We start from the raw sequence: 26,199 nt of genomic DNA, 5'->3' as shown, positions 1-26,199 counted from the left end.
TAAGCACTGAAAGTATTTCATTTCTGGGAAATCCTGCATTTTAATTTCTTTATTGTTAGTAGTCTACACAAACACAAGGAAAAATAGATATGGTGATCCATGTATTCATATTGTATTCCTGTTATTTTCTTGTCATTGAAATAGTATATGTATATGATTGATTTTTAATACAATGATGTCTAAACTAGCCGCATTCTGTTATATCCATTCATTGGAAAGTAATACACGAATAAACACATTTGAACTTACATTCTCAATGTTGTAATAACATCGATACTTGGGTACCTAATGAGTTGAATAGTTCATGAGTTGCTCGAATTTGATTTTGTCAAGACTCGGTCAACGCTCAATTTGGATTGATTTGACTCAAATTCGAGAACTTAATGAGTTGAGTCAAACAATGTCCAACTTGACTCGATAAGTTTGTGATTAATTTGTTAATTTTTTTTAGTTGTTTAGTAGTTACCTTAAAAAATTAATCTATTAAGAAAAAAAGTCTAATTACTAATTTTTTACATTTTATGTATACTTAAAAAACAAGGTGAAATTTCTGATGAGTTTAACGAGCAATTAATTGAGTCAAGCAATGAGTAACGTCTTATAGTCTCATTTTTAACAAAAAAAGAATGTGTTTCAAGATATGAATAGTCGAGTGATCATTTTATAACTTTTAATAATCAAGAGACTCAACAAAACAACACTTTTTAGTAGGACCATTGTGTACTTTACCCTAAGAAAAAAAAATACTAATTTATATTACATAATACAAATTGAGAGACTAATGTAATAAAAAAAAACTCAAAAACCAATGAACAAAAATATAGTAAAATTGAAGTACAAGCTTTATCCCTTTCATTTAAACAAATATTGACAAATTATGAACATGATCTCAAAGATTATCAATGAAGGCAATTGAATATAAAATAAGCAAAAGATGATAAACAAAATAAACCTCATTTATAAGCTGTCCCTTAGTTGTTTGATACAATCATGATGGGATTCAATCATCTATTACACACAAGATTCATTCTGCAGTAAGACCACGTACTGAAAGATTGATGGGTTGAATCGAATCAACTTGTTGATTATTTATTAGCTTTAAGCCAATCAAGGGCACCCTTTTCTGCTTCAGTCAGCTGCTGCTGCTCCTTCCCTTTCAATGTCCCTTCCACGAATTTAAAGTAATCATTGTAATAGTTCTCCAACTTCTAAACCCCACCACCTTTCACATTCATTACATCACAGGGATGGACCGAGGGTACTCGTACACTTAAAATTTTTAAATTCTCTTATATTTTAAATTTTTTCTTTATATTTTTTATTGATCATTTAATTTTGTACTCCTTATGATTTTATATCTTTGTAATCCCTAAATATTTTAATATAACTTATTAAATTCTCACACTCTGAATTTAATTTATACGTGTTGAGTGTGTGTCTCACTATGTGGGAATCCATCACCTTAAAAAAGGATTAACATAAAAAAAATTGCAATCTAAAATGTGGTGCAACCTAAAATATGGAGCGGCTTACAAAAGTGGTACAAATTAAAACGTGGTTGAAAATGTGTTGCAACTTAAAATATTGTGTAAAAGTAGATTACAACTTAAAATGACAATCATAAAATAAATTATTGATTGTTGTAAAAAGATTATGTCACTTTTTTTTTATTTTTTACTTTTGGTGAAAAAGTTATCTTTTTCTTGTATGTAAAAAGGTCACCCAACAAAAATAATATTGAAAATTGAAAAAAACTTTAACTCGAGAGAAAATAAAGGAGAAAAACAATGATTAACTCTTTGATCAGAGATTTATCTGTGATTCGATTAAGCTGATTTTTGGACAGCAACTAAACGACAGGGTGTTCTTGACTTTGTACGATCGGATTTTTCATCCGAGTCTTGTACCCTTAGAAATACCCATAGTTTACATTTTTTGATAATGTTCTCTATTTTTCTCTTTTGCTAAAAACTATTTTTTATTAGTCTTTGTTGCAGTTGTAGCTCGTTGTAGGTTGGATATTATAATCTTGTATTTAAACATTTGTTGATAGTGGAGTTTTTGATTGGACTCTAAAGTCTTGTGATTTTTACTCTTGATTTGGATAGGTTTTTCACGTAAAATCGGTGTCTCGTTTTATTACTTTCGTGGTTGTATTGGTTGATGTTTGTTGATTAGTATTGCTAGAAAATAAATATTTAGTGCCATTGTGTTAGCTATAATTATCGACAGATGTTATAATGAGAGAAAGAATACTGATTGTGATCCCACTTTATCTCAATTGTTCAGTTTCTTCCCCATCAGTGCATCCGTCGCTGATTACTTCACCAAATCTTAACTTTAAAAAAATTATCAGAATTCAGAGGCCTACCTCCTTGTCACTCTTGGATTTGTTTTCCTCTGATTTCTTCAAATACCCCGTCACATTAACTCCATTTTTTTAACATTCCCAAAAGCAAAGACTACAAGATATGGATTACAGTACTTTTGAGAAGCTGGGTTCCGGAATCGCTGAGCTGGGGAGCGGAAGCCACGGCGGATAAAACGAGGCCTCTCCTTGCTGTTACGGTTGCCGCGGCGGACGTAATTGTTTTTGGTTTAGAGGTGGCGGATGGAGATCTCAGTTGTTTCCTATGAACCGCATGCACGTTTGAGGAAGCGAATTGGTTGACTGTTACAGTGAGTGCCGTTAAGACACTTTGCGCCATTGAACCCATTGCTTAACGTTACACCATTTTGTTCCAAGGAGGAAGAAGGCAGCCACAAGTTTCTTTTATGATAAACTCCCTCTTTCTCTCTACATATATCTCCCTGATAATGAAGTATAGGACAAATGAAAATGACGCACTAGATTTGACACAATGTGGCCTTCAATATCTTAGCTAAAATGAATGCCAAGTCTTTCAAAAATAAAATAAAAATAAATGAATGTTAAGGCTGTTGTTGGCCATTGCTTTCAGTTTCTGGTTTGTAGGTTTATAGTTGGAAATATCTTTTTAAAAATGAAGAACCTTGAGAGAAGGGAAAACCGAGAGAAATATCTTTTTAAAATATTGCAGCCTCTAATGGATGCATTAATTAGAGTTGCAAAAATATATATCCACACATTGAAGACATTCGTTTTTGTCTAAATCTACAAAATATTATTATTATTATTATTATTATTATTTTATCAATACAATTTTAATTATATTTTTGTAGGCCCAATTGAGGTTACTTGAAGCCCACTATTACAAGCCATTCATCAGCCCACCAAGTGAACCCAATTACTACCAAGATCCAAACAACTGGAACCCAGACCTGGCTCAACAGTCCACCCGACCCATGAAAACCCTAAAATATCAACAACTCAACCACCGCTACCTCCTCCAACAACTCTTCAACTTCCCATCTGCCGAGCCGCTCAAGCTGAGATGTACTCTTGGTGCCGTCGACAAACCTGCGCAATGAAAAATAATAAAAAAAGCAAAAGCAAATCAGATATCCCGAGGAAATCAAAAGGGAAATGATATCTTTCCAGTATTATCATTAGACAAATCCATTACCAAAAGGGCAACAAATAGAAAACAGAGAAGAGAAAGAAAAAAAGGGATTCGGTGAGAAGAAAAAAATCAGAGGAAGAAGAAAGAAAAAGAAAAAGAAAAAGAAAAAGAAAAAGAAAAAGAAAAAGATAGAGAGAAAGAGAACGAAATAGTAGAGAAAACAAAGGAAAAGATGTTACCTTTGAGTGATTCCTCCTCGAACGGTCGTCAGAGTCGAAGAAACCGAAAGGTTTCTTCTTAGATCTACGACGTTTGAGTCATTTTCAAGCCAAACGAGGCCCATATATTTACTCAGGGCTAAAAAGTGATTCAAGTGGTGCTTTTCTCTTTCTTCTCCGACACCGACGAACGGTGGTTGTTACCGGCCAGCGACGACTGACGCGACAGAGTCTCGCCAGAAACTGGGAGCTCTTTTGAGCTCTCTCTTTTTCTCTCTCTTTCACGCACAAGGAAGAGAAGCAAATGAGGAGATGGGGTGATTTTAGCCTGGGCTTGGCCATATATATGGCGTGTGAAACGACGTCGTTTCATGGAGGACCCATGAAGCAATTTAGCGCATGAGTTATTTGCAATATAGGCCCTCCATGGTTTGTAATGTTCATATTCTTATCATCAACGAAACTTTTAATATTTTCTGTTTTGATCTCCTATGTTGTTTATGTTGTATTTTCATCCGGTATTTACCTTTCAATGTTTTATGGCTTTATTTAAGCACGAACCATTGTTTATTATTTTATTTATAATTAAGTTATATATTTTCATGTTAGATCATTTTAGTCCTTATCTGGTTGAGTATTGCATTTTTATTAATGTTTGATTTTGGTCACAATATTTTTAGTTATTTCATTTTAGTCAATGGTAGCATGTGTTGTGTATTTTTGCTGACATTCGAATTTGACACTGTGATTTATGTATTTTTCATTTGTCACTGTTTGACATTTGGTTTAATTGTTGTTTGGTCGTTTATGTTTCTGTTCATTTTATTTTGGTCCCTAATATTATTTTTGGGTTATTTGCATTTATATGTACTGTGTAATATTTTGTTCTTGACTCTAGATTATTTTATTTGCTATTTAGTCCTTTAAGTTTTTATTTTTGTTATTTTAGTCCCTTAAGTTTCTATTTTTGCTATTTTAGTCCCTTAAGTTTCTATTTTTGCTATTTTAATCCCTTAAGTTTCTATTTTTGCTATTTTAGTCCTTTAAGTTTCTATTTTTTCTATTTTAGTCCTTTAAATTTTTGTTTTTGCTATTTTAGTCCTTTAAGTTTCTTTTTTTGCTATTTTGGTCCTTTAAATCGAATATGTTTTTATTATTTGTATTTTGATTTGTAAAATCTTAATTTGTTCTAATCCTACATGTATATGTATTTTGTATATTACGACTATGTATTTACTATTTTAAATAGACGTTATTAGCTATGTGTGTTGTGAATATTTTATTTTGTAGATTTCAAATTGTATTTGTTTTCGGTGTTTATTCGTTATCCACCGATTAATATTATATGAATATTTTCAAGAACACATATTTATAGAACGGCGTGGAAAGTATCACTTGATCGAAGTGGTACAATCTGATACGACGTTCGAATGAAATGAGACTTGAAATAAATAAATTTTATTTTATTAAATATTTTCACGTGAATTTATTCAATGCATTTTTATTAATTTATTTTATTTTTATGCTAATGCCAATATTCATCTTTATTTCGATATGCATTATTCGAAGATAGAATATTCTTTAACAAATGAGAAATTGTTGAAATAGTTTTCCCGACGGGGATTGCAAATTTTAATATTTCTTATAGTGTAAAAGGATTTTCTGTAAATAATTAACTCAAAGTAAATTAATTACATTTCAATAAATGATCATAATTTAACTTTATATTCGATTTATAAGTTCCACCACCATTTACGACAATGTATAAGCGACACAATACCAATTTTGGGTGTTGTGGGGGTGCTAACCCTTCCCCACGCGTAACCGACTCCCGAATACATTTAAATGAATCTTTGGTAACGCAGACTAATTTTGTCTTAAAAACGCTTTTTCCTTAAAATTGTTTTAAAAGATGTTTTTAGGTATTCGACCTACCTAACCCATAGGTCGATGGCGACTCCTTTCAATTTAATTAAAATTAATTCAAAATCACCATTTTTTCAAAATAAAAGTCATAATTGTTTTTTTAAATAATATTTAATTATTTTAAAAAAATGGTTATGACAGCTTGGCGTCTCCATTGGTGATTTTTTTAGAGAGTCAGACTGTAAGTCTTTTACACATTGTCGTTGTAGTGGAAATTATGAGTTCGAATCTATAGTTAGCTTATGATTCCGTTATTTAAATTTTTTAATTTCTATATTTTTTATCGTACTAACGTGTTAATTAAATTTCAGCCTTGTTAAGGTTTTATCATTTTTTTTCTCTTGTTTTGTTTTCCTTTTGAGTCAAAGGTTTGTACGATCCTTCTTACACACATCACGTGCATTTGCATAACATGAGCTCTAGACACGAGCTTCGATCCAAGTAAGTTAGGGTGAATGTTTTACTCTCATAAGAATTTATTATTCGTATGAGTTTTAGCAAATAACCCATGGGATACATACCTTATACCTTTGTAGGGATTTATTCCTCGTATGCGTATAAGGTAGTGAGTCCCCTCGAATTAAACTCGTTCCGTTTGAAACCTGTAATAGGTGAGGATCGAGGGTTTGGTAGCCCAAGGGGACACCGACATCAAGGACAATTCGAGTACCATTTTCTTGTTAGAGTAAATCATGCATATAGTAAACCGTAGAACGGTTACCCTAGGTATAGTCATACCGAACCTCTGTCCGTCAGTAGGTACCCAAACTAAGTGTACACAAAGGAGGAGCTATTATGAACTTTTCCTTTTTGCTTTAAATTCTGTTGAATAACAACATGCAAACTAGATACCATGCGGTTAGGATTAATTTCTTGAAATTAATTATTGTGGGTAGAAAGCATGTCTGGGTAGGATTGTTATCTAATAAAAACATGCTTGGGTAGATATCATGATGGTATAAGTGTTAAATTTATCTATAGATAACATCTTTTAACTCTACTGGTTATCTTCTTTGCACTAACTCATTTTTTCTCTTTTGTTTGTGTCATTTTAACCTTTTCACATTGCATTACATCAACATAACATAATGCGAGAGTGTTGATCCGCAAGGAACTATTCAAGAGAAAATTTTCACAAGAATAGATAAAAGTGTTCAATCAAGCAATCACGTACACAGATATAGGCCGAGGGTTAAAAGAAGTTAAGAGTACAAGAAAGAAACTTTCTAGAAGATCGTGCAATATTCGAGACTAAAATGATGATTCGCTGATCCGAGGAGTAATCCAATACTAGAGTCTTAACTACGAGCATTCCATCGCTAACCAACAAAGAGTGATGTACTGACTTCAACACCGATGAGGCATTAACAGAGTTAAATTACAGAATGCTTGAGGGGTATCATTTTCAAGGACGACGATCCAAGACGAAGCAGTGATCCATTTCAGACTCAACATCTAAGAGAAAGCGTGTATCTGAAATGGACTGTCTTGAAATGCGAAGGCTTTTATTTCTGGTGAAAATTATTCTATGATATTCATCGTTGGGATCAACATTTTTGCATCTGCATTTGTATCTTTTCATTTTGCATATGCATTTTATTTTCACATGCATCATTCATGAAAATTTGGAATTAATCCGTGGAGGATTCGATGAAGTGGTCCTAACCACATGACACCACATGGAAGCAAGATTTGAATAATTAAAAGAAGAAGCTGGAATCAGTACGGTGGAAGCTATTTTGCTGGTTGTAGGACTGAGCCTTCCAGGATGATCCAAGAAAAGAGTCATTGTTTCTTGAGGTTTTTTATGTTGAAGTCGTGTGCAGTTACCACATAGAAAGATCCAGACATTCCGCTGAAAATTGTAAGACATTGAAGCGCAAGATCCAGAACCTGATCGATTCAGAGGCATGGACAATCGAAGAATGATGGGGGCATTGCATCTACCATTTGCATTGAGAGCATTGTTTTGTTTAAACTCGTTTTTATGTCTTTCATGTTTTCTTAGACCTTTATTATAACATGTAAAGCCAAAAATAAAATCTCAATTCTTTACCCGAAATAAGTCATGGTCTCTACCAAAGAATCAAATTTTGACATCATATCTCTTTGAAATTTTGAAATATTGCCTTTATATTTTTCGAGACACAACAAGTCATACCTTTACCGTTAGTTGAGCCAACAAAGTCACACCATCGTCTTCTTAGACACAAAACTGACATTTTTCTACCAATAAAACCTGAAGGCATGGAATACAAGATTTTCACTTGAACATGAACATTCCTACAAGAAGAAACAATGTGGGGCATCTCAAAGCAATTTTCTGAGGATGAACCTAAGCAATTGAGACATGCTGAGAACAAGAAGCAAAAAAAGGAAATTAATTCAAAATAATTCTATCATGCATTAATTACATTGTTTTTATGTGAATAAAATTAATCCTGAAAATCTATCCCCTGGGATACCTCTTTGCAAGGACTTCTGTGTATGAAATGATGAACGACATTCTTTCATTATCTATTCGCAAAAAGAGAAAATATATCCCTTATGTTCCCATTTGAGCTTAAATTATATTTTCTCTGATTCAACCCTAACCAAGGATCACCTTCTATACTGGGGGCAAGGTGAGGGAAATCTACTCGCAATAGTAAAGACATCGATTCAAATGAGATACCAAAAGGTGAACCGAATGCAAAGTGCGAAGATCAAATCAAGGCGAAGATAAAAACAAAGAAAAAGCAAAGAAAACAAGCAAAAGGAAAAAAGAGCAAAGAAGAAGCAAAGAGAAAAAACAAAAAAACAAAGAAAAATGGACAAAAAGCACATGCAAAAAGTCCCTCGTGTTAAATGACGCATCGAGCTTCAAACCATGAGATTTAACAAGCACAATCATTCCAGAATCACTTCACTCGAAGATCGTAGAACATCAAGAGAAAAACATATATGAGTATATTCAAATTGAGGAATACATGATTGAAGGCATCAGATTGAATTGATCCTTGGTTTAATAACACTTAAAACACTTGTTTGGGCCTTTTATCATTTTCTTTCATAACCATGAACCATAGCCTACATTACGTTCCTTCAAAGTCCCTTCTAATCATACATGGATTTCTAAACAAAAAGACTATCTTCAGATCTCATCCCGGCCATCAAGATTAATCTTTTTACAAAAGGTTTTCTAAAATCTTTAATGCATAACAGAGAAAAATAACAATGAGGGGTTCAAGACGTAAATTCTGAATAACGTCTTGAAACCAAAGGAGGATTCGAGTTGAAAACTTGAAAATGTGGCTCGAATATAAAACTGTGTAGCTGTTGTATATAGGAGGCGATTGCACAAATCCCTTGATAAGGCATCATACAACCCTAATATGCTCATGAGAGTTGAGAATCAGAGAATAACTCCAGATGAGCATACAAGTTACCCCATCAGATCAGTGAACAAGAATGTCAAATCTTTAACCAAAGATAGATACCCGAGACATTTTATCCTCTCCTTACTTAACCATACCTCAGAGATAGCAATAATCTTGACACTTGTCAAATAGCTATAATTTATTGAAGGATTAAAAGTGTAATTAATTCTTTGATATCAAATGAAATCTTATTTTATGATTTGTTTTAATTGTAAAACCTAGAAAGGGGTAATATTTTCAAACTTTTGATTAAACATTTTTTAATATCATTTTAATTGATATTTTCAGACTTTTAAAAATAAAAGAAGAAGAAAAACGCTTTTCAAACAAGACAATATCTCTGGAGTGGATCTTGGTAGTTGACATGTGGCTTTCAAACACAAAGCTCTACTTAGAATCAGTGCTGAAGCAAGAAATGACGAATGTTGTGGTATCTTTAGAGATTCAACATCCTGAAATGAATGATCAAATCTTCTGAAGGCTTTTCTTACACATGAAGGAACAAGCATATTGTTTTTCGCCTTTGAGATTGTTTCTCTCGAAACAAAGTGTCGTCTTGCTAAAGACAATTTTTCCTAAAAACAAATTTTGTCTCGCTTGAGACAATTTTCTCTAAAAACAAATTTTGTCTCACTTGAGAAAATTTCTATCAAAACAGATTTTATCTCGCTTGAGACAATTGTTTCTTTAAAAAAACAAATTCTGAAATTGTTTACTGGAAACAAAATTTATAATCTTTGAGTTTGTTTCTCTTGAAACAAATATTATCTTCCTTGAGACCGTTTCTCATAAAACAACAACCTTTGAGTTTGTTTCCTTTGAAACAAATTTTCTCCCTTGAGACACTTTCTCTTGAAACAAAACCATCTTTGAGATCGTTTCTCTTGAAACAAATTTTGTCTCTCTTGAGACAACTTCTCTTGAAGCATCATCTTTGAACTGGTTTCTCTTGAAACCATTATCCCTAAAGATGGTCTGCCATCCTCATCGCGTAAGAACCGAGTCATCCCTAGATAACCAGCCGTCCTCATCACGTAAGAACCATGTTATCATCCCTAAAAATGGCCTACCATCCTCATCACGTAAGAACCGTGTCATCCACCGACCAGACCTTCTCATCACGTAGAAGCCGTGTCACCCCTAGATAACCAGTCATCCTCATCGCGTAGGAACCGTGTTATCACCCTCCCTAAAGATGGTATGTCGTCCTCATCGCGTAGGAACTGTGTCATCCACCAACCAGATCTCCTCATCACATAGGAGTCGTGTCACCCTTAGACGACCAGAACTCTTCATCACGTATGAGTAGTGTCGTTCCCAACAACAAACACTATCAAATTCCAAAGCAAAAAAAGAGAACCAGACAAAAATTGGTTATCTTTTTTATCTTTTCCTTATTCTTGTTAACACAAGAATGTGCAAAGAGGGGCAGCTGTAGACATCCGTTTCTATCTAGTCCACAAAAATATTATTATATTATTATTATTATTATTATTATTATTTTATTAATACAAATTTAATTATATTTTTGTAGGCCCAATTGAGTTACAAGCCATTCAGCTGGCCACCAAGTGAACCCAAACAACTGGAACCCAGACCCGGCTCAGTAGTCCACCCGACCCATGATCCAACCCGGTTCAATTAGGGTTTTAAAACCCTAAAATATCAACAACTCAGTTGTTGTCGCCTCCATCAACTCTTCAACTTCCTAGCCGCCGAGCCTGTCAAGCCGAGATGAACTCTCGGCGTTATCGACAAACCTGCACCGAACAGTAATAATCATCCATCCACAGTGGCAATAATCTGAACAAATCAGACAGAGACAAATAATAAAAAAATAAAAAGCAAATCAGATATCCTGAGGAAATCAAAAGGGAAATGATATCTTCCCAATATTATCATAAGACAAATCCATTACCAAACGGGCAACAAAAAGAAAGCATAGAAGAGAAAGAAAAAAAAGGGATACAGTGAGAAGAAAAAATCAGAAGAACAAGAGAGAAAACCATAAAGAAAAGAAAAAGATAGAAAGAAAGAAAACAAAATAAGAGAGAAAACAAAGGAAAATATGTTACCTTTGAGTGACCCCCCTCAAACAGTTGTTCGGTTTCTTCTTATATCTACGACGTTTGAGCCATTTTTAGGCCAAATGAGGCCCAAATCTTTACTCAAGGCTGAAAAGTGATTCGAGTGGTGTCTTTCTCTTTTTTCTCTGGCACCGATGAACGGTGGTTGTCGCCGACCAGCGACGGCCGCAATGGAGTCTTGACGGAAACTGGGAGCTCTCGAGCTCTGGTTAAGAGCTCTCTTGCGCTCTCTCTCTTTTTCTATCTCTTTCACGCACAAGGAAGAGAAGCAAATGAGAAGATGGGGTGATTTTGGCCTGGGCTTGGCCATATATATGGCGTATGAAACGATGTCGTTTCATAGAGAACCCAGGAAGCAATTTAGCGCATGGATTATTTGCAATATAGGCCCTCCATGGTTTATAATCTTCATATTCTTATCATCAATGAAACTTTTAATATTTTTTTGTTTTGATCTCCTATGTTGTTTATGTTGTATTTTCATCCCTATTTATCTTTAAATATTTTATGGTTTTATTTAAGCATAGGCCATCGTTCCTTATTTTATTTATAATTAAGATGTATATTTTCATGTTAGATCATTTTTGTCCTTATCTGGTTGACTATTGCACTTTTATTAATGTTTGATTTTGGTCCCAATATTTTTAGTTATTTCATTTTAGTCACTGGTAGCATGTGTTGTGTATTTTTGCTGACATTCGAATTTGACCCTTTGATTTATGTATTTTTCATTTTAGTCATTGTTTGTCATTTGGTTTAATTTTTGTTTGGTCTTTTATGTTTATGTTCATTTTATTTTGGTCCCTAATATTATTTTTGGTTTATTTGCATTTATAGTACATGTACTGTATAATATTTTGTTGACTCTGGATTATTTTATTTTCTATTTAGTCTCTTAAGTTTCTATTTTTTTTTCTATTTTACTCCCTTAAGTTTCTATTTTTGCTATTTTAGTCCCTTAAGTTTCTATTTTTGATATTTTAGTCATTTAAATTCCTATTTTTTCTATTTTAGTTCTTTATGTTTCTATTTTTGCTATTTTGGTCCTTTAAATCGAATATGTTTTTATTATTTTTATTTTGTTTTGTATTATCATAATTTGTTCTAATCTTACATGAATATGTATTTTGTATATTACAACTATATATATTTATTATTTTAAATAGACGTTATTAGCTATGTGTATTGTGAATATTTTATTTCGTAGATTTCAAATTGTATTTGTTTTCGGTGTTTATTCGTTATCCACCGATTAATATTATCTGAATATTTTCAAGAACACATATTTGTAGAACGGGCGTGGAAAATATCACTTGATCGAAGTGGTACAATCTGATATGACGTTCGAACGAAATGGGACTTGAAATAAATATATTTTATTAAATATTTTCACATGAATGATTCAATGCGTTTTTTATTAATTTATTTTATTTTTGTGCTATTGTCAATATTCATTTTTATTTCGATATGCATTACTCGAAGATTGAATATTCTTTAACAAATGAGAAATAGTTGAAATAGCTTTTCCGACAGAGGATTGCAAATTTTAATATTTCTTATTGTGTAAAAGGATTTTCTGTAAATAATTAACTCAAAGTAAATTAATTACATTTCAATAAATGGATCGTAATTTAACTTTATATTCGATTTATAAGTTTCACCACCATTTACGACAATGTGTAAGCGACACAGTACCAATTTTGGGCGTTGTAAGAGGGGGTGCTAACCCTTCCCCACGCGTAACCGACTCCAGAATCCATTTAAATGAATTTTTGGTAACGCAAGCCAAATTTTTCCTTAAAAAACGATTTTTTCTTAAAATTGTTTTAAAAGACGTTTTTAGGTATTCGACCTACCTAACCCAAAAGTCGATGACGACTCCTTTCAATTTAATTCAAATTAATTCAAAAATCACCAATTTATCAAAATAAAATTCATAATTATTTTTTAAATAATATTTAATTGTTTTAAAAAAATGGTTATTACACACATCATTACATTGCAGGCTATGAAAGTAAACATTTGGTATAACTAAAATCAATACTAGTTTGGTCGTGAAAACAGAATAAATAGATAATTCATTCTAAAATAATATAATATACATAATATGTGGGATGTGCAGAAAAAATTTGGATATCCAAAAATTATACACCCTAAATATCCAAAATTTGGATAACTCATTCTAAAAACATTACGGATCGCAATATTATTAATTATCCAAAATTTTGGATATCCAAAAATTGAATCGAATAATATCTGCATAACCGGATGAAAACACAGATTTTGTCAAAGGAAGAAAATTATTGTGCCTTGTGACTTCAAATTCATCGCTTTCTCATTTTACTTGTTCTCCTGTCGATCAAGAAGACGAATTCAAACGTGAATATATATATCACTCAGTTTTCCTCTTCGTTTTACCATTAGTTGGCCAGTGTTTCCGTTTTGGCCTACTTTTCTTCACAAATCGCCATCAATACCTTTCTGTATTGCGGTGGTAGTTGACATTTGATGATTTCAAATAGTTTAAAACATGTTCTTTACCATTTCAAATACACAACTTACTTCCAAGAAACATGTCCACCTTATGATCAAATTCCCCAACAACGCCTTCATATAAACCCTCCTTTTCTCTCTTAATTGCCTCAACACTACTACCGATTTCTTCATATCCAATACAATCTTTGTTTTCTGATTAGATTCTCTCTTCTCACCCCCCCCCCAACAATTTAAAACTTATCCGGCTTCGACCAATTAAAGAAATGAGAAGCACAGCTTGCAGAACAAAAAAGCACCACATTTTAATCAAAGTAGTATGTTTACCCATCAGACTTCTAACCCAAGCAAGAGACTTCTACATCAAGAGTATGGTCGAATGCGCCGGCAGGACTGGTTATGGTGGAAAGGTAATTTGCCATACTCTACCTGAACCTTCACGCTTGCCTAAGAGCTTTAGTGTCGGTTCGTCCACGGCAAATGATGGTGAAGAGTTTAGACAACTTTTACGTTCGGCATCTAAGCATGGTGTAGACCACAAAGTAGAGCAGAAGACGCAACAGCAACAACAACAACAACAATCAGGTGTGAATCAGAGAACCATGGGATCATCAGCTAGCAGGGTCATGGGAACGAGAAGCTATAGTGTTGGGATTGGAAAGATTGGGAGGATTGACGAGGACAGACCTTGTTCCTTCGAGGAAGATGTAATTGATGCTATGGCAGATTTGATGTGTCCACAAAGCAGATGCCGTGCCGTTAAGAGGAATCTGATGGTGCATCATTAGTGAATTGCAATTGATGTATAATATGGACATTGAAAACTGATGCAATGAGTTATATTGGATCAAATCGGTACGTTCCTTAAATGGAGTTGGCTTCTCTATATTCACACACAGATACACAAACAACAATTTATATTAAAAAGGTACAAGACTAATCAACCATCACAAAGAATACAGTTAAGTTTAAATGAAATGTACAGCACTCATTCCCTTTCAATGATAGTGAAAAAAAGAAAGGAACGTTAGCTCTAGAATAAATATGCTTGATTAGCAAGGAATGGAAGAGAAATGAAAATACCAACTTATTTCACATCTCTGCAAACATGAATCAAGTACTCTTCCTCTTTTACCTCTACCAGACAGTATGCAATAATTTGATGCATTCATCCACATTAACAAAGGGAAATTCCATACCCTTGTACACCAGTCGTATCTGCAACATAATAATTAGACACTAAGGTCTCCGAGATGATATAGAACTTGCATGCACCAATCTGAGACACACACACAAAAAAAAAAAAAAAAACTACCGTCTGAGTGCTAGGAATTGGTGATTTTCTGAGAGTCGGACCATAGAGTAGGAGTCGCTAAAATAGCTATAGATAGTTGCAGTTTCAACACGCAAACGATGAGGTCCAAGACCGACAGCTATAGCACCTGCTTTTGTAATCAAATTCACCCTTTCTCTGTAAAGTCTGAAGCACCAGAATCACAGTCATATTAATTGTCTTTCCACTTACCAAAGCAAGCAGAAAACAGAGACCCACAATTATGGGTGCCAATGTTATCTCAACCATTTGATCATTTCATAGCACCTCCAATCTAAATAGTAGATATCAAAAAGTACAACGTTGTTTTCTATTTGTTGTATTTACACAGAGAATCAATTAGAATGCTAGCTTCCTCCCATATAAGACATTCGGACCTGCAAATGCAGCAGAAGTATAGGACTAATTTAAAGTGAACGCTAAATTACTAACCCCCTTCTGGTCCAACTATTATCAGTCCACTAGGTTCGTTGTTGAAGTCAATGCACTAACAAGTGGAGTAGCTTCTGCAATGGCTATAAAAGACTGTTTTGACTTGGCAACCTATTAAGCAAAAGAAGGGGAAAAACTAGTTTTAAGTGCAATAAATACGAGGAAGGAAAAACACATTACACTTACTGAAAACAACAATGTAAGCATATATGTTAAAAGAGCTATTTTTAAGAACTGCAAGTGGATAACTAGAAGAAAAAAAAGTAAGATCAGTAATTCCTCATGACATTGTGGTGTTTCCCAATAATATTATACGTTGAAAATCTGCATACCAGCATCAGAAACGATATAACCTTGCGGAAGAAGTAACTATAAAATTTGATAGCCACTTAAGCATTAAAATGGAAGAAAAACTCACAAGAGGTATAAGCTTATTCATCTTCATGGGATGATTCAATTTCATTTCATGCAACGTTGGCCTAAAAGAGGAAATCACAATTCATACAAGATAGAGAACATCAACATTCACAAGAATATTAATTGAATAGCTTGAAAAAACAACGGAAAACCAAAAAAAATAAAAATAAACTAATATCGAATGAAAGCCAAGAAAAACACATAACACCGTGATATAACAAAACAAATTTAAAATGTAAAATTAACAGAAAATATGTCATAAACATAAGTAAAATCAAACGTACACTGTTTAGCTGCAGCTAAAATGACACGCTGCAATCTCTCCACCCGATTGTCAGAGATGATAGAAGAACGTTCAGTGAGCAAAGGTGTTACACTAGTAGCTCCCAGTTCCTAGAATGTTGAAAAACAAAACATTATAGTAACAAAAGTAACATAACCAAAATAACAAGATATATATAGGTAGAAATGCTTGTAGTTCCATGAGATATAGTGACATACAGTACACTTCTCAACAAGCCAGCCAGCTCGACCACCCTTGAGTGAACCTAAACAAGAACACAATTTAGCAAACAAAACAAATTTGCAACTGCAATTATTTTCTTTTAACTCGAAAACTTACTAAAAGCAGAAAATATATTCCATTGTGGGGTCTGTGGAAGAACAAGCTTTGGATCTTCCAAAGCCACAAAACTAATAGGTGTACGGTCAATGTTTTCTATGAACCCTTCTACTAGACCTCCTCTCCCACTGAAGAGCTCTATTCTTCATATAATTATACAACAGCATTAAAAAATTTGGATGAAAAATGGAATTGTCTTATGATAAAAAACAGTTCCTGTCGTCAGTTTTTAATCTTAAAACTTTAGTCATGTGCCAGAATTCACCTCCCTGAACGAGAATGGCACCTCCCTGCATTTATAAATTTGTAAACAATTGGATAAAAGATTGCAACTTGTGGTTAAGATATAAATATGTTGATAAAGAGAAGAGATTACTTTGGAAGAAGGAAGAGTTTCAGAGAAGAAGCGAGGAAGGCCACCCCAAGACTGGTTGGAGTATTCAGAAGGAATAGAAGAGAGTGCTCCCAAGTTCAACGGTTTAATGAGCCAAGGACGCTTCAGCAGCACTGTGCCTTGAGGTCGTAAATGTCCTAAGCTGCATTTCCTACAATAATCGATTATTTTTGTGGTCTGTTTGATTTCTGAGAAATTCGATTCTTTCTTTCTGTTCTTTTTTTTTTTCTAGGAAAAACAACCAGGGATAGCCAATTTCACTTTTTTTTTTTCTTTTTTGGGATTTTGGGATTTCGGAAGGCGGTCCCGGATTTTCGGGTACTCGAAACTTCCGGGTCGACAATTTCTCGGCCCGTGTCCTGACCTGGATGTTACGGGTATCCGATAATCGAGTATCCGAATTTTGTGGGTACCCGGTAATCGGATACCCGATACTTGATTTTTAATTTTTTATTTTTAAATTATTAATTTAAAAATATATACACAAATTTAAATGTTCGAAACTTCGAATTACATACTTTAATATCCGAACATAAAATTTAAAAGTTCAAAATACAAAATATAATAATCCAAAATATAAATAATTCATTATATTTTATATAATTATATATATAAAATAAAAAAAAATAAAAACTAACCAGGTACTCGGGTAACCGGGTACCCGGAAAAACTAGATTTTGTGACCCGGGCCCGACCCGGGAAATGTCGGGCCGGGTACCCGACCCGGCCGTGTAATTTTTTTAGAGAATTACCCAATTTTTTTAGATCCGAGTCGACGGGTCGAGTCAACCGGATCGGGTAATTTTGCACAACCCTAACGATAGTAGTATGTAAACTAGTAATCCAGCTAACACGGTGTCGTTCAAGCTTACATGGAAGGCTTTATTTAGGCACTGCACGATATTCGAGACTGATGCGCAGAATTCTACAAAAGAGATTTTACAAGACAAGCTTTTGATAAAGTTATCGGAAAATGTTATTTTCGTGAAAGATTAAATCCGAGTATAGTTAAGAAAAGCGACGGAAGTGTTACAAGATTCGGTGGAAGCAATTTGTAAGACTCGAGGAGTTTAAACCAAGACATGTGTCCGATATCTGTAGAAGAGTTATATAAAATATTGAGTTTGTCCAAAACTACAAGATATGACCTGTTTCTGGATAGATTCTAGAAGGATGAGACTATTAAGAAGATAAATACTTAAATTAAAGAGATAATATTTAAAACATCGATTTTAATTCAATCTGAATCGTTGATATAATTTAATCTAGACCGTTAAATTTAGAGGAGTTATTCAAATGGTTCTTTCTTTTCATAATAATACAACTTAGTATTTACTCTAAGACACTTTATTACTTTATTTGTTTTTACTTAACTTTTGTAAGCTTTGTTTCTTTATTTCTTAGCTTTGTAGCCATTGAAATTTGTTATCTATCTTTGTAAATCTTTGACCAATAGCTGAAAATAGGACTTAAAAGTGTCATTGGCTTCTTATTTCATAGAGATTGATATGATATTGTCATAATTTATGGGCAGGAAAATTCGGGGCTGTTCTAGCTTCAATACCATTGTGTCCTCTTTGCCTATGTTGGTATGTATCCCTTTCATCGTTTATAACTTTTAAAAAAAAAAAAATGTATCCCTTTCATTTCTTGGGTAAACACACTGACTATGAAATTACTAAATGTTAGAGGTGAAAAATTAGACTGTCTGTATAAAATATAAAAAAAAATACTTAAACAACATAAGAATTTAAAATTTACAAGGGTACAATCGCATCTCTAACATCCCTTCGATCCATATTCATATCCAAGTATGCATAGCTACATATATTAGTTAAGAGTAGTTCAAGGAAAATGGAACTTTAAATAATAGTTCAAGGGATGCGAACTTATAAAAATTTAGGGTATGATAAATTTATAAAAGTTGAGGGATAAATATATATTATTAAAATAAAAAATTGAAATTTTTGAGGGAACGACCACCTCAAGTCACCCTCTCGATCCATCCTTGATTTTTTCGATATGTATTGATTATGTTTGAGCAGCAATTACATTATAAATGAACTTAATTGTTGAGATACCATGCTTGAGAAACTTCAGCTGGACTTGGTCCCCTTCAGTTTTGCAACCTGAATAGTTTCAGGACTAAGTTTATACTGGGATTTTGTCTCTTCCTGGGTCTCTCGGTACCTCAATATTTCAACCAGTATCTACTAGTCTCCAACCATGGCCTTGTCAACATTGGTTTGTCACGGTTGGGAGAGAGGAGGAGAAGCACGAAGCGAAGGGCATTGGGGATTCAAAAAATGAATTAGGGATTGAGCTAGGGATTGCACGTTGTGAGTTGGGGAATTTTGATGAAGATGAATTAAAAGGGGAGCATGTGACTCACATGAGAAAAATTAATAGGAAGAAAAGAGCAAACTTACTTGAGGAAGGGAAACAAGGACCTTAGGATAAACCCAAACCAAAATAGGAGGAAACTCAGTGTATTGTGATTAAATAACCATGTACTGCAGAATATAGTTTTCATGTGTGAAAAGAATGAACTTTTTATTCTCTTGAATCTCTATTATCTCGTCTACTCTATCCTCTTTTCTTCTCTTATTCGTCTATGTATCTTCTCTGTTTCTCGAGGGTCATAACAAATTGGTATCCTGAGCCACAACTCCTGGCAACGCAATGGCTGAATCCTCTACTATTTCTGCAATTCAAAAACAGATTGAAGACTTGAAAAAGCTGGTGAAGCAGAATCAGTACCTTGAGACAAGGATTACAATGAATAAGGTCTGTTTGGAGTAGATTCTAAGGGACTTGACAGGAAAGACAGATGATCAAGAACCACTAAGCCCTGAAACTGAGCAAATTCATAGAGAGAAAAAAATGGGCCATCTTTCACTTGGTGAGTCTAAACTCGTCTTCTTCACTTCAAAAAATATTATCAGTCACAGTAGAAGAAACATGTGATGTTTCGCAAGTGTTCGATAAAATGTCAGCAAGAGTAGATCATGTTGTATTCTTATCTATCACATGTTCCATGAAGGTTAATTCATTACTACATCAGAAACAAGCCACGATAGATAACAAGGCTCCTATGAGGGTTGAGATGGAATTTGCACAACTTCAAAATCAAATTAAGGTTCCAGAAGAATTGAGTAAGAATTTATCCAAATTCTTTGCTGGTACGAACTCACAAAAACAATTCATTAATTTTTCTTCAAAGACAAATGTGGCTCATTTTCGTATGTGTGGGTAACTCAAATAACATGAATTCTATAGTTCAATCGATGTTGAGGAAAACTTATTTCATGGTGTTTATGAATGTCAGTGAACATATATCAATCCTTGATGCTTATGTGTTTAGACTTTTGTTGATGGGAATAAGTATAATTTATTTGGCCAAAAATTTGGAGTTCGAATCAAAGGTTGCACCTTATGCTTTCTATTCTATTGAAGTTGGGTATATGGAGTGATTTCATTGTTTATGATATGGACAATGTCGACCAAAATTTTTTTAGTCCACAAAAGATTTTCTACTATATTCTTGGATTAATCTATAGCAATTGGACTCCTATTCCTTGAGCTATGAAAGACTGCATAGCAACATCAAAGCCTAATGGCTATCAAAGTCTTCATACAACGGTAATTCCGTTTTTGTATGAAAGCATGTTTTAAATGGAATTTCATATTAGAACTGATGAGATGGATTTGATAGCTGAAAGAGAGCTTGCTGCTCATTATAGTGGGAGAGTCTTTGTTACTGGTCTAGTTGGGGATACAGAGCCAAATGCTCGAAGTACAAGAGGAAAGGCAATTTGCCTTAATAATGCAAATGTAACACTCAGGGTTGGGTGGCTCAATGTAATTAGAGAGTGGCCAGAGGAGATTGTTGGCAACATGAATTCTAGGGAATTTATGGATACCATCACCAGAAATATCTTAGGTAGTCGTGTCTTTGTATTTACCCCAATGGGAGAGATTAAAAATCTTCCTAGAGTGGCTACTGTAATTGAATATGCCTACATGATACATATTAATCTTGGAAACAAAATGGTAGCTACAAAGGTCAATGTCAATCTTGTTTCTCCAACGCATGTTCTCACCAATGCCGAAGTTGTGGAGATTATCATGTATATCGTGCTCTCAAGCAAATCAAATTTTCAAAGGCATAAACATTGGTTGCAACATGCTAAAACGAGTAGTGCCAGACACAAAATTATGACATTCTTGAGGGAGCAAGCTGCACTATCTGTTATGGAATTAACAACAGAGAGAGTAAATAGCTTCATTTCTGACTCTGAAGAGGATAGTGAATCAGAAGAGTTTTCATAGCAGGTTTAAGTTAGGCATGGGAATAAGGTTAGTTTCGATGATCCAAATCAGTTTGCAAATGAAGGTGGTGAAGTTGCTTCTATTACTTATAGGTATAGAAGGTGGAAGCTTGATAATGATATGTAGTTAGTTTCTCGGTGTGAGGGTCAGAGTGTTGTTGTTATTAATAACCAGAAGTCTTTCCTTCTTTTGAATGCACTTAATAAGTTTGATCTCAAGTACTCTGGTGTTGATTAGAGGCAGAAGTTGGAGACTCAAAGGGGTGTAGTTTTGGCTACTAAGTTGAAGAACAATGTGAATAAGTTGGCTAAATGGATTTCACAAGCGATTTTAGCCAATGTTGATTTGATGAGTTTAGGATATGTTTTGAGGGTGCATCCTAAGGATCATTTTAACCATGTGATATTGGGTGTTGTTGGTTACAAACCGAGTGATTTTGTTGCTCAAATTAATCTCAATACTGCGAAAATGTGGGGGATGACTTGTGTATGAAGTTAAATGAGGGGAAATACGTGCTTGTGAAGGATCCTTCCAATCCTAAAGTGAGGGTTTATGAGGTTCCAGCTGATGCTTCCGAGAATGATTATGTGAAAAAACTACAATGTACATTTTCAAGACAGAATTTTGAAATTGAGCATATTAAAGAAGAAATTGAAACAAATGTTACAAATAAGCCAGACTTAGAATAGAGGAAAATAGAGCTGTTTGAGGTTAGATTTGGTTTGGAAAAGATTATTGTCGTCTTGAGAGGTAAAGAGTTTATTGAAGGCCAAAATTCTTCTAGTATTGAAACCCTTTTGATTATTTTAGAAAAGCAAGTTAACACTCTGCTGTTGAAGGCTGAAAAATAAAAAATCTAAAGCAGAGGATCTTGGAACCAAGTTGGTCGAAAACCAACAGATCTTAAATGTTATAGCGCGCTAGGGATCTGCAAGGGTGCGGAGGTTAGAGACATACAAGCAATGACTAATTAGTTGGGATAAACTTCCTTCTTTTTCAACTTGGAATGATTTTGTGGTATTGCTATCACAAATTCGATACTTTGATCCTTGGGGACAATGATTGTCTAAAGGGGGAGGAATTGTCACGATTGGGATAGAGGATGAAAAACACAAAGCGAAGGGCATTGGGGATTCAGAAAATGAATTAGGGATTGAGCTAGGGATTGCACGTTGTGAATTGGGGAATTTTGATAAAGAGGAATTAAAAGGGAAGCATGTGACTCACACGAGGAAAATTAACAGGAAAAAAAGAGCAAACTTACTTGAGAAAGGGAAACAAGGGCCTTAGGATAAGCCCAAGCCAAAATAGGAGGAAACCTAGTGTATTGTGATTAAATAACCATGTAATGCAGAATATAATTTTCATGTGTGAAAAGAATGAACTTTTTCTTCTCTTGAATCTCTGTTCTCTCGTCTACTCACTCCTATTTTCTTCTCTTCTTCGTCTATTTTTCTTCTCTATTTCTCGAGGGTCATGGCCCTCAATATTTCAACTGGTATCTACTAGTCTCCGGCCATGGCCCAGTCAACACTGGTTCTATATGGGTCAGTGTGTTAGATTTCATTCCAACAACAACTTTTTTCCATTATGATTCCATTCCAACAAAATGAGATTCATTTTTCTTTATGGCTTTGCAGTACAACAATGTTATGCAAGTAATATTTTGATCCCAGCAACAGTGGCAATCATAATTGCTTTCTTCTTGGATTGCACCCACAGTTACGGGCATAGCTCGGTTCGAAGAGATAAGTGGATGACATTGGTGGGAAAAATTCAGCACTTTCAGTATAGATACAAGAACTGAAAAAATCTATTCCTTGCCTGCTAATCTTAATAGATTCTTCCCTTTGTTCTAAACTCTTCTCATTCCCGGCATATGCATGAAATAAAAACCCAAATTTAGTGATATTAGTAAGCATTGGAAGTATTTCATTTCTAGGAAATCCTGCATTTTAATTTCTTTATAGTTAATAGCCTACCCAAATACAAGGAAGAATAGATATGGAGATCCATGTAGTATTCATATTGCATTCCTGTTATTTTCTTGTCATTGAAATAGTATATGTATATGATTGAATTTTAATACAAAGATGTCTAAACTAGGCGCATCCTGTTATGTCCATTCATTGGAAAGTAATACACTTCTAAACACATTTGAACTTACATTCTTAGTGTTGTAATAACATCTATACTAGGGGTACTTAATGAGTTGAATAGTTCGTGAGTTGCTCGATTTTTATTCGGTCAGGACTCATTCAACGCTCAATTTGGATTGATTTGACTCGAACTGGAGGCCTTAATGAGTTGAGTCGAACAAGGTTCAACTTGACTCGATAAGTTTGCGATCGGTTCGTTAGATTTTTTTATAATTGTTTAGTAGTTTTTTTATAAGTTTGTGATCAGTTCGTTGCCTTAAAAAAATATTCTTTTGAGAAAAAATCCATTTACTAATTTACTAATAGATAATAAGAAATATGTTAAATTACTAATTAATAATTACTACTAATTTATTAATTTTCTAGTTAAAAAACAAAATAAATATTAAATTACTAATTAATAATTATAATTTATTAAAATTTACATATAATTAAAAAACAAGGTAAAATTTCCGATGAACTCAACTTGAAGATATAAATAGTTGAGTGATCATTTTATAACTTTTAATATTTAGGTGATTCAACAAAACTGTTGAGTTAATCGATTGACGAAATCGGCCAAGAGGGGGGGTGAATTGGCAATAAAAATTTTGGTGGAAGCTTTTGCAGAAAATTGAAAGAAATTGCACAACGATTTAGAGTGGTTCGACTTTCTCAACCAATGTCTACGTCCACTACCTTAGCTATCCACACTAAGGATTTTCCACAAATTCACTAATTTATCTTTCTTTTGAGGACAAAGAGTAACCTTACAAACCCTCAAGAATTATACCCAAATTCTTGAGAACACTCTCTCCCAAAGAGAACAATACAAATTTGCAAACTTACAAGAAAATCCTCACAAGGTAGATTGTTTGCACAATTCTAGAACAAAGAAAAGAACACTCAGGAATGAATACAATTGAGCACAATAAGTGTTCTTGAAAGCAAAATGAATATTGAATGAAAAATAGGCTTGAAATGCTCAAACTTGAGGTTTGATGCTTTCTCTTTGATTCTCTCTTGATTCTAGTTGCTTGATGTTTCTTATTCTTGATCAATGGCTTCTAAGCTTGCTTAAATACACCTTGAATCACTTCTGAACATTGGAGATCATTAATGAAGATAATATAGCCGTTTTAGTGTGAAATCAATTAATAAAACAGCTTGGAGCGTGGGAGGAATATATACCCCATAGGGGGAATCAGTTCCCTAAGTGTAAAATTCAAATATTTTGACCGTTGAACAGTGGGGGAATCGGTACCCCTTGGGGGGAATCGGTTCCTTCCGAGCATATTGGAATTCTCGGAGCCAAACCATTCAGGGGGAATCGGTACCCCCTTGGGGGGGAATCAGTTCCCTCTGAGCAATCTGGAATTTTTGGCTTTGAAATGGTTCGAAATATTTTGTAAAATTGTTTTGAAATTATTTTAAGATTAAAACTTAATTTTACACTTGAGTAAGGATTAAAAATGACATTTGAAAGATTTGGAGTAATATTTTGATATTCGAATAATTATATCTAATATACTTAGAAAATCTTTTTGGAAAATCTTAAAATTCATTTAACTTAATTTGTTATATCGAAATATAAAAATGTTTTCAACAATCTCCCCCTTTTTGATATAACAAAACATTTTAGCAATTTTAAGATTTTGAAATCAAAAACGACGTTTTTGAAAAACATTACTCACCCTTACTTTAACACTTCTCCCATTTAAAACATTTAACACCTTCCCCCTTTTTTTTAAATCAAAAAGACTCGTAAAAGATTTTAAACAAGGTTTTTTTTAAATCATTTAGCCAATTTGATTATAGTTGAAGCTGCTAAGATCACAATCAAGAGAAACGTTAGTCATTAGTTTCATAATCAATATTCATAAACAATGTGATATGACAAAATTGGTCATATATCTAACATGATGTAAATGATGCAATAAATTTAACTAAACCAAATATATAAATCCAAACAAATCCAAAGTCTAACAATCCACAAAATCAAACATTCCAAAATATTCAAAATGTTGAAACAATAATCTTTTAGTTCAAAGTTCTAAAGCTAAACACAGAATCAAACATCCGGATCAGGAGGAGAAAAACGAGCTCTCATAGCGGCCATCTCATGTGAGAGTGCATCAATACGTTCATTCATCGAAGCGTTGTTTGTGCGCATCTCTCGGAGGATTTCTAATTGTTGAGCTCCCATTGTGGATAAATGGGACTCTATAGAAGTAAAGCGTGAATCCATGGTAGCATATCAGAAATCGAATGTCTCCATAAAAGATTAAAAATATGGAGGCATTTGATGCATTTTTTGTGCTTGCTCCTCGGGCTGCTCAGGCTCATCTTCGGCTTCATCGATGTCTCGCATTAATTGTTCAAGCTTGGGATCATCATCACCTTCTGGTGGAGCTCGTGAAGAACTAGCTCCCTGAGTATTTTCAGATGATCGAACCCATTCACCGGTTTCCTTATACTTTATCCATTCAGCTCTCGTTAAGGAAAGAAGATTAATTTGTTTCTTTAGAGGAAAGGAGGCATCTAGACCAACTCTAAGCCCGGCTTTAGTAAAAAGATTACTCAAAATGCAACCGTAAACTAGAGATGAACAGAGTTTCTTGTTAGGAACAAGATTTACGGTTTCAACAATTTCAGCAAAAATGATCTGAGGTAGGTTTATTTTAATACTGTTTTCGAAACAATGTAACCACCAAAGATCCAAGGCTCTAAGAGTAGAATAACGACCTCCGGATGGTCGAAACCACCAAAAAATCATTAGGTGAAGAAAACGTTCATGAAGGTCTAAGACACTCGCACTATCCCTTCTTTTATAACGAGAACCTAAAATTTGTTTTTTCATTTGAAATACCATCGTTATCTAATCCTAATGCCTTGGCTATGTAAGC

The 26,199-nt window shown here is 33.9% G+C and overlaps 1 pseudogene; it reads right to left on the bottom strand.

The window, feature by feature from the left end:
• Positions 1–14,950: 14,950 nt before the first annotated feature.
• LOC120121926 lies at positions 14,951–18,622 on the bottom strand (annotated as a pseudogene).
• Positions 18,623–26,199: the final 7,577 nt, after the last annotated feature.

The sequence above is a fragment of the Hibiscus syriacus genome, unplaced genomic scaffold (genome assembly GCF_006381635.1).
Source record: "Hibiscus syriacus cultivar Baekdansim isolate YM2019G1 unplaced genomic scaffold, ASM638163v2 tig00110383_pilon, whole genome shotgun sequence".
Lineage (NCBI taxonomy): Eukaryota > Viridiplantae > Streptophyta > Magnoliopsida > Malvales > Malvaceae > Hibiscus > Hibiscus syriacus.
The sequence above is the reverse complement of the archived record's forward strand: the minus strand, read 5'-3'. Positions and strand labels throughout refer to the sequence as shown.